This window comes from Anomaloglossus baeobatrachus, chromosome 9 (assembly GCF_048569485.1).
Source record: "Anomaloglossus baeobatrachus isolate aAnoBae1 chromosome 9, aAnoBae1.hap1, whole genome shotgun sequence".
Classification (NCBI taxonomy): domain Eukaryota; kingdom Metazoa; phylum Chordata; class Amphibia; order Anura; family Aromobatidae; genus Anomaloglossus; species Anomaloglossus baeobatrachus.
This window is the reverse complement of record NC_134361.1, coordinates 217556268-217566393: the sequence shown is the minus strand read 5'-3', so window position 1 is coordinate 217566393 and position 10126 is coordinate 217556268. Positions and strand designations below refer to the sequence as shown.

General features: G+C 44.1%; 1 protein-coding gene across 1 annotated transcript in view; it reads right to left on the bottom strand.

Annotated features, from left to right (window-relative positions):
- Positions 1–4810, bottom strand: part of LOC142251574 (discoidin domain-containing receptor 2-like) — a 174551-nt gene extending 169741 nt beyond the window's left edge. Inside the window, exon 1 of the mRNA XM_075324502.1 lies at positions 4627–4810. The gene's annotated coding sequence lies outside the window, so the exon portion shown is untranslated. The remainder of the gene's footprint in view (positions 1–4626) is intronic.
- Between the last annotated feature and the right edge of the window lie 5316 nt (positions 4811–10126).

Sequence of the window (10126 nt, the reverse complement as noted above, 5' to 3'; positions counted from 1 at the left end):
ACTAGATTTGTATGCAGGGAAGAAGAGGCCGTATCTCAGGAATGGAGAGGCCCAGGAACAAAAGAAAAACATCGCCGGATTCAGGAGAACGGCGGCTATAACACCAAGTAATAAAAAAAATACATATGCCCTAACCAAAGTCACCAATGATCTACTAACCGCCAAAGCCAAGCGACACTACTCTATCCTCCTCCTCCTGGACCTGTCCTCTGCCTTTGACACAGTAGACCATTCCCTCCTACTACAGATTCTCTCGTCTCTGGGTATCACAGACTTGGCCCTATCTTGGATATCCTCATACCTAACCGACTGAACTTTCAGCGTCTCCCATTCTCACACCACTTCCTCATCTCGCCCCCTATCTGTCGGTGTACCCCAAGGCTCAGTTCTTGGACCCCTGCTGTTCTCCATCTACACCTTCGGCCTGGGACAGCTCATAGAGTCCCACGGCTTTCAGTATCATCTCTATGCTGATGACACACAGATCTACCTCTCTGGACCTGACATTACCTCTCTATTAACCAAAATTCCCCAATGTCTGTCTGCTATTTCATCCTTTTTCTCTGCTCGATTCCTAAAGCTTAACATGGACAAAACAGAGTTCATTGTCTTTCCTCCTCCTCACTCAACTCCTCCAACAAGCCTTTCCATCAAACTCGATGGTTGCTCACTCTCCCCAGTCTCACAAGCTCGTTGCCTTGGAGTGACCCTCGACTCTGCTCTATCCTTCAAGCCGCACATCCAAGCCCTCTTCACCTCATGCTGACTACAACTCAAAAATATCTCCCGGATCCGTGGTTTCCTTAACCAAGAATCATTAGAAACATTAGTGCATGCCCTCATCATCTCCCGCCTCGACTACTGCAACCTCCTGCTCTCTGGCCTCCCTTCCAACACTCTTGCACCCCTCCAATCTATCCTAAACTCTGCAGCCCGCTTAATCCACCTCTCCCCCCGCTATTCCCCAGCCTCGCCACTCTGCCAATCCCTTCACTGGCTTCCCATCGTCCAACAACTCCAGTTCAAAACATTAACCATGACAAACAAAGCCATCCACAACCTGTCTCCTCCTTACATCTGTGACCTAGTCTCCCGGTACCTACCCGTATGCAACCTCAGATCCTCACAAGATCTCCTTCTCTACTCCTTTCTTATCTCCTCTTCCCACAATCGCGTACAAGATTTCTCCCGTGCCTCCCCCATACTCTGAAACGCTCTACCCCAGCACATCAGACTCTCACCTACCGTGGAAAGCTTCAAGAGGAACCTCAAGACCCACCTCTTCCAACAAGCCTACAACCTACAATAGCCCTCAGTCCAGTAGACCACTGCGCAACCAGCTCTGTCCTCACCTATTGTACCATCACCCATTCCCTGTAGACTGTGAGCCCTCGCGGCAGGGTCCTCTCTCCTCCTACACCAGTCTGTTATATACTGTTAATGATTGTTGTACGTATACCCTCTTTCACTTGTAAAGCGCCATGGAATAAATGGCGCTATAATAATAAATAATAATAATGTGAGCAGAAGCGACCTGACTCCTGATTTGTTGACATTTAAAGAAAACACGTTATTTTTTTACCTGATGTAAACGCCACCATTCTCCTGAATCCGGCGATGTTTTTTTTTCCTTCCTACGCCTCTCCGTTCCTGAGATACGGCCCTTTCTTACCTCTATAGAAATCCAATCCCGTTAGCCAAGTGGGAGTGGGTCTCAAGAAAACACACCCACTTGTTAATAAGACTAGATTTGTATGCAGGGAAGAAGAGGCCGTATCTCAGGAATGGAGAGGCCCAGGAACAAAAGAAAAACATCGCCGGATTCAGGAGAACGGCGGCTATAACACCAAGTAATAAAAAAAAACATATTTATGACAAGAGACAGATTCTCTTTACGACTGTATTTTTGTGACCGCTGCGACCGCTACAAGGAAGTCGCCAGAAGTCCAAACATTCTGGATTCCTGATGGTCATGGTTGTGGATAATGTTTCCATGTAGACTGAGCTTGACGTTCAGTTCATGAACCAGGTGGCTCAGGATGAGCATGTTAAGAATAATCTACCAGGTAAAACGATTTTATTTAGAACGGACCCCATAGTTGCTGACAGTGCTAATTTGTCAGGGCTTTCCTAATTTTATGCATGCAAATCCAATCCTTGTTACCATAGCAACTCTCTGGTTGCTATGGAAGCTGAGTCATAACAATGAAGCGCTTACCGCGGAATAGCTGAGTTATCCCGTCAGAACTTCATAATGACATACAAAAATATATATATTTCATAATTTGGAAAACATTTCCAAGGACTGGAATCTCGTTAAGAGTGGAATTGTTAGCAAGTCTTTCCCGGCATCGTTCAAAAGTGACCTCCCAAATTATAAACGGATTATAATGGTTTGTAATGGGATTACTGGACAGGAAGTCGGCTGTGCGTCATAAAATATATTCTCTTCAAAACTCAATAGGCAATGGGGAAGACTGAAACAGCACCGCTCTTGTCCAATGGGGCTGAACTGCAATACCCCACACAGCCTAAGGACAAGAGAGGCGCTGATTCCAAACGGATTATAATGTTTTGTAATGGGATTACTGGACAGGAAGTCTGCGGTGCGTTATAAAATATCTTCCCTTCAAAACTCAATAGGCAATGGAGGAAGACAGAAACAGCACCGCTCTTGTCCAAAGAGCTTGAGCTGCAATACCCCACACAGCCTACGGACAAGAGAGGCGCTGTTTAGAAATGGATTTTAATGGTTTGTAATGGGATTATTGCGGTGCGTCATAAAATATCTTCCCTTCAAAACTCAATAGGCAATGGGGTATGACGGAGACAGCACCACGTTTGTCCAATGGGGCTGAGCTGCAATACCCCACACGGCCAACGGACAAGAGAGGCGTTGTTTCCAAATGGATTATAATGGGATTATCGGACAGGAAGTCTGCGGTGCGTCATAAAATATCTTCCCTTCAAAACTCAATAAGCAATGGGGGAGACAGAAACAGCCCCTCCCTTGTCCAAAGGGGTTGAGCTGCAATACCCCACACAGCCTATGGATAAGAGAGGCGCTGTTTCCAAACATATTATAATGGTTTGTAATGGGATTACTGGACAGGAAGTCGGCGGTGTGTCATAAAATATCTTCCCTTCAAAAATCGATAAGCAATGGGGGAGACAGAAACAGCCCCTCTCTTGTCCAATTGGCTGAGCTGCAGTACCCCACACAGCCTACGGACAAGAGAGGCGCTGTTTCGCAACGGATAATGGTTTGTAATGGGATTAATGCGGTGCGTCATAAAATATCTTCCCTTCAAAACTCAATAGGCAATGGGATATGACGGAGACAGCACCACTTTTGTCCAATGGGGTTGAGCTGCAATACCCCACACGGCCAACGGACAAGAGAGGCGTTGTTTCCAAATGGATTAGAATGGAATTACCGGACAGGAAGTCTGCGGTGCGTCATAAAATATCTTCCCTTAAAAACTCAATAAGCAATGGGAGAGACTGAAACATCCCCTCCCTTGTCCAATGGTGTTGAGCTGCAATACCCCACACAGCCTATGGATAAGAGAGGCGCTGTTTCCAAACATATTATAATGGTTTGTAATGGGATTACTGGACAGGAAGTCGGCGGTGCATCATAAAATATTTTCCCTTCAAAACTCAATAGGCAAATGTGGGAAGACTGAAACAGCACCACCCTTGTCCAAATTGGGCTGAGCTGCAATACCCCACACAGCCTACGGACAAGAGAGGCGCTGTTTCGAAACGGATTATAATGGTTTGTAATGGGATTATTGCGGTGCGTCATAAAAGATCTTCCCTTCAAATCTCAATAGGTAATGGAGGAAGTCAGAAAAAGCACCACTCTTCTTCAACGGGGCTGAGATGCAATATCTCACACAGCCTGTGGACAAGAGAGGCGCTGTTTCCATAGAAAATACATAGTATATAAATACTAATGATATTAGTACAATAAAATTATTATTTTTTATTGCACGCATACTAAATTTGATTTTTGCTACATTAGAATTGAATATCCATTAGGTCTATGCACCGTCCAATACACAACAATCATCTGATCAATGGCCGGCCTAGTGCATGTTCCCATTGCGCACTCCCCACCTTAAGAAAAAAACTCCCAGGCAAGAAAAAAAACACAAATAAAATCTCAAAAACACCACTTTTTACGCCTCCCCAAACTTTTTCTAATGTTTTTGAAAAGTTCTCCCCTAAAAAAAAACTTTACTAAAACTTCTCAATGAATTTTCCCTAAAAGTTTTTTTTTTTTAAAATTCCTTTAAAAACTCCGATGTTTTTGGAAAATTCCCCAAAATTCTAAACAAACTTTTTCAAAAGATCTTTTGAAACTTTTCAAACTTCTAAACAAAAGTCTTAAATATTTAGAAAACTTTTCAAAAAGTCTCCGATGATTTCTGAAAAACTTCCAAACTTTTTAACGAACATTCTCAATTTATTAAAAAGCGATAATTAAAAAAAAAGAATGTCCCCAACATTCCGCCATCTGACGACGTCCGGCGCTCGCCAACCATTGTTCCCGCAACATCTCGCTGTTTGTCATTCCGATCACATAGTCCCAGAAGCCAAAAAAAGTTTCCAACTGACCTGTGTATGAAGAATAGATGTCCGGTCTGGGGGGTCTCTATGGTCGCCTGACTTGATCCCCCCCACTTTTTGCTTTGTGGATTGTCCGCCAGTCGCCTTTTTTTTGTTGGGGTTTGTACAGTTCTGTTCTGTAATAATCAGAGAGAACTTCCAAAAGTTTGACTGTGATTTTACATCACATCCCCCTTCCGGCTGGAGACAAGGAGAGGAGGAGGAGGGAAAGGAGGGAGAGATAGAGGGGGGCTACTGCCTCTGCTGTGCCTTTTAAAGGCACAGACCACTGGAAAAAGTTTGGATACAACTCTTGTAAACTTTCTTAGAACTCTTTAAAAGCAGTAACTCAGGACATAACTGTAGAGAAAAGGATCAAAATACATAGTATATAGTAAAAAATATCTGGAAGTAAAAATTCCTCCGTCTCAAGGATATGCAATCACTTTATAATCAGTTCCTTTCTGCAAGGAAAGTGCAGAACAAATCCCTTTAAGTGAATGCGTCCAGCTGCAGTACCCTGTTGGGTGATTGGGGGCGCCACTCAACAGAAAAGCACAGGATATCCCAAAAGGTTACAAAGTATAAAATTACTAGATACTGTTTTCCACTCAAATATTCAATTTTTACCATTGTTCCCTCTATGTGTCCTTCTCAGCCCCCCTGCTGGACATGGTCACATCACCAATTTCCAATTGTGTCATCCTATGTGATTATATTCTAACATAAGGAAACTCGCAGGATTTTCCGCTTATTTCATAAACTGAATTTATTCCTACGCACTTAATGTAAATGTAATAAATGAAAAAGAACATGGATCACAATTAAAGAACACTTTCAGATCCCTGCAAGACCTGGCGCTAATTTCCTTAATTATCTGACAATTCCTAGGTATGCGTAACTGCAGCCTAACTTTCCAGTTTGCAAAAATGATGTCCTATTCCAAAGTGACTGAAAGCCTCCAGCAGCAGGTTGTGCAGATGAATGCCAAAGGAGTGACCCTATCAGTCATAGCAAGAGAAGTTGGTTGTTGCAAGTCTGTGATTTCGAGAATATTGTATCTTTACATCACAAACTCTTTCAAGTCTCGAAAAACAAATGCAAGAGAGGACAGGATAATGTGGAGAATCTCCATAGAGAGGACAGGGTAATGCGGAGAATCTCCATAGAGAGAACAGGATAATGCGTAGACTCTCCATGGGTAATCATTTCATCACTGCAGCTGGAATTGCTCGCCAGTTCAGCACTGAACAGGGTAAGGATCTGTCTCGTCATACAGTGTCACGACGTGTAAGAGCATTTGGACTGAAAGCCCACTATGCTGTTAACAACACATCTCATTAGCAGAAAGAATCACAAGGCTAGACTCACCTTTGTGGGGACAGAGGAGAAGTGTCCACAGGTCATTTTAGTGATGAAAGCAAGTTTATATTGTTTGGGTCTGATGGGAAACATTATGTTCCTCAACAAACTGGGGAACGACTGAACCCAAAGTATGTTAAGAAGTCAGTGAAAGGCGGTGGAGGAAGTGTCATGGTTTGGTCAATGTTTTATGCAGCCTGAGTTGCACAAAATAAAGGTTTAATGTTGATACATTTTGGATCTTTTGTAAAACTCTGTTCTATGGGCATGGTGCACCCCTTACAAAAAAAACTTCAAATGTTCATCAATGTAGATTACATTATTTCTAAAAAAGCAAGTGATCATACCTTGTTGTCTAATTTTGATCTCCAGTGTACTTCAATTTCACCCTTTCTGCACAGTATTACCACTAGTCAGTCACCTTCCCCCTCTGGCAGCTGCATACATTGGCTCAAGGAAGTTCCTAGTCAGTTTCTTTTCCACTGTGGAATCAGTAAAAAATATTACCAAGTAAATTCACTTTCTCCGTGTGACATTTCCTTCTGTCTCTGAAAACTGTAGGTAAAGTCTTCAGTAAGTTTTACCAATCAGATTCTTTCCCCATCTGGCAGCTGATAATGTATCCACCAGTAAGTTAACTTATTAGCCTCCTTAGCTCTCTGGCAGCTATAAATATAGTCTCCAGTAAATTTCTAGTAAGTACCTGCCATTTGGCAGCTGTAAATATGGTTACAAGAAAGTTGCCAGTCAATCTCCTTTCCCTCTGCCAGTTGTAAATATAATGTCCTGTCAGTCTCCTTCTCCCTCTGGCAGTTGTAAGTATAATTCCCAGAAAGTTTCCAAGCAATCTCCCTTTCTCCCTAACAGCTGTAGATATAGTCCCCAGTAAGCTGTCCAGTCAGTTTCTTTCCCCAACTGTGAGCTGTAAATATAGTCACAATAAGTTTCTAGTCAGTCTCCTTCCACTCTGCTAGCTGTATTATCAGGCTGGGAAGGCCAATGTTTCTTGGGCCAACCCCAGCCTAAAAAGAGCAGCCTGCAGCTGCCCCAGAAGTGGCACATCCATTTAATGCTCCAATTCCCAGTGCATTGGAAATTGGGGTAATACTTGTGGGTTGATGTCAGCTGTGAATTGACAGCTCGCATCAAGCCCAAGGGTTAGTAATGGAGAGGTGTCTATCAGACACTCCCATTACTAACCAAAGAAGTGTACAGTTAAAAAAACAGATACATCCACAGGGAAAAAATAGTTTATTTGAATAAAGACTCCGCCACCCTCCTTCATTCACCAATTTATTAATTCCAAATAAATCTTGGAAATTCCATTAAAATCCAGTGGAATAATGTACCACCACGCCCATCAATTCCTATGGAACTTTGTTTTTAGAACTTTCTCAGAACAAAGCTCCATCAGTCACTCGTGGTTAGCAGCAGACCCAGAATTTCTCACGCTTGTGCCTGACGCTGAATAATGGAGCCTTGTTTTGAGAATGTTCTCAGAACCAAGCTCCATAGGAATCGATGGGTGTCGTAGGACATTACACATGGGATTATGTTGGAATTTCCAGGATTTATTTTCAATTAGTAAATGAATGAATGAGGGAGAGTGGGGGAGTCATTATTCAAATAAACTACTTTTACCTGTGTGTTTTTTTAAATTTTACACTTGCCGAGTTAGTAATTGGGGTGTGTGATAGACGCCTCCTCATTACTAACCCCTGGGCTTGGTTCACAGCTGACATCAACCTCAAAAGTATTACCCCAATTGCCACTGAACCAGGCTAATCGGGAAGAGCTGGGTAAAGCACCAGAATTGATTAATCTAATGGATGCACCACTTCTGGGGTGGCTGCAGGCTGCTATTTTTAGACTGGGAAGGGCCAAATAACCCTGGGTCTTCCTAGCCTGATAATGCCAGCTCTTAGGCCTAAGCCACACGGCATGAAAATCGGTGCGAGTGGAGTGCGATATAAAATCGCATTCCACTCGGACCAATATTAGCCTGTGTGAGCACACATGAGCGATTATTTTCTCAGCCCTAATCGGGCCGAGAAAACAATCACAGCATGCTGCGATTGTAATGCGAGTCTCTTTCTATCACACCCATTCAAGTCTATGGGACGAGAGAAAAATCGCACTGCACTCGCAGTACACCGGTGTACCGCGAGTGAAGTGCGAGAATGGCAATAGCTGGCTACGGAGGAGAGAGGGAGATAAATCCTTCCCTCCCCTCCTGAGTGCCGGCCCGCCACCCGCAACTGAGGTCCGCTCGCACGGTTGGACTTCAGTCACAGGGACACTCGCATGACACTCGGCTCTGCTGTGCTGCCAGCGTGAGCCGAGTGTCATGCGAGGGGATCGCAGTAATCCTCGTGTGGCCCCAGCCTAAGCTAGGGAATAAATTAAAAAAAATGATGTGGGGTCCCCCCCATTTTTGTAAACCAGTGCACATAAAGCAGATAGCTGCAGGCTGCAAACTTCCGCTGTCTGCTTTACCTTAGCTGGTTATCAAAAATAGGGGAGACCCAACAAAGTTTTTTTTTTAATTATTTAAATAAATAATTTTTAAAAAATGGCGTGGAATCCTCTCTATTTTTGATAACCAACCAAGGTAAAGCTGACAGTTGAAGTCTGCAACCCGCAGCTATCTGCTTTATCTGCACTCGTTATCAAAAATAGAGGGGACCCCACATCATTTTTTTTAATTTATTCCCTAGCAAAGAGCTACTATTATCAGGCTGGGAAGGCTCATGGTTATTTGACCCTTCCCCGCCTGTTTTCAGGGCAATTGTCCTACTCTTACCACATATTGTGTCCATTTGCAGCCCTCTAGCCCTTACTGCAACCATTTTACAGCACCAAAGTTTAGGTCCCCATTGACTTATATGGGGTCCAGGATCTGTGGTCAAGTTCTGGACTGAAGATTTAACTAACAACTGCCTGAAGTCTACAAACCTGAACTTCCACGGATCCGCTTATCCCTAGTCGGCACATGACCATAATGGGGGAGTTTATTGCTGGAAGGGGTCTTGGGTACGGAACATAATTGCTGGAAGGGGTATGAGATGGGGGACATTATTGCTGGAAGGGGTCCATAATGGGGGAGTTTATTGCTGGAAGGGGTCTTGGGTATGGAACATAATTGCTGGAAGGGTATGAGATGGGGGACATTATTGCTGGAAGGGGTATGAGATGGGGGACATTATTGCTGGAAGGGGTCCATAATGGGGGAGTTTATTGCTGGAAAGGGTCTTGGGTATGGAACATAATTGCTGGAAGGGTATGAGATGGGGGACATTATTGCTGGAAGGGGTCCATGATGGGGGAGTTTATTGCTGGAAGGGGTCTTGGGTACGGAACATAATTGCTGGAAGGGATATGAGATGGGGGACATTATTGCTGGAAGTGGCCTAGGATTACAGACTTTAATATTGGAAGGGACCCGTAATGGGGGACATTACATTTGGAAAGAGTATGGGATTGAGGACACTATTATTGGAAGAGGCCCGGTATGTGGGACATTATTGCTGGAAGGGGTATGGGATAAGTGACATTATTGTTGGAAAGGACCCAGGATAGGAGACATTATTGTTGGAAGGAGCCCGTGATGTGGGACATTATTACTGGAAGGGGCCCGTGATGGAGGACATTACTATTGGAAGGTGCCTGGATAGGTGACATTGTTGTTGGAAGGTGCCTGGATAGGTGACATTGTTGCTGGAAGGGACCTGTGATCTGGTACATTATTACTTGAAGGGGCTGATGATGGGCGATATTACTATTGTAAGGGGTCCAGGATAGGTGACATTATTGCTGGAAGGGGTACGGGATGGGGGACATTATTATTGGAAGGGGCCTGGGATAGGGGACATAATTGCCTGAATGGGTACTGGATAAGTGACATTATTGCTGGTAGGGGCCCAGGATAAGGAACATTACTATAGGATGAGGTCCAGGATGGGGAACATTAGACCAGGAAGGGGTCTTGGTGGGGACATTATTACTGGAAGGGGCCCGGGATGGGGGATATTATATCAGGAAGGGATGCAAGATAGGGGCATTATTGCTGGAAAGGGCCCAGGATGAGGGACACTATTACAGGATGGGGTCCAGGATGGAGAACATTAGACTAGAAAGGGGTTTTGGA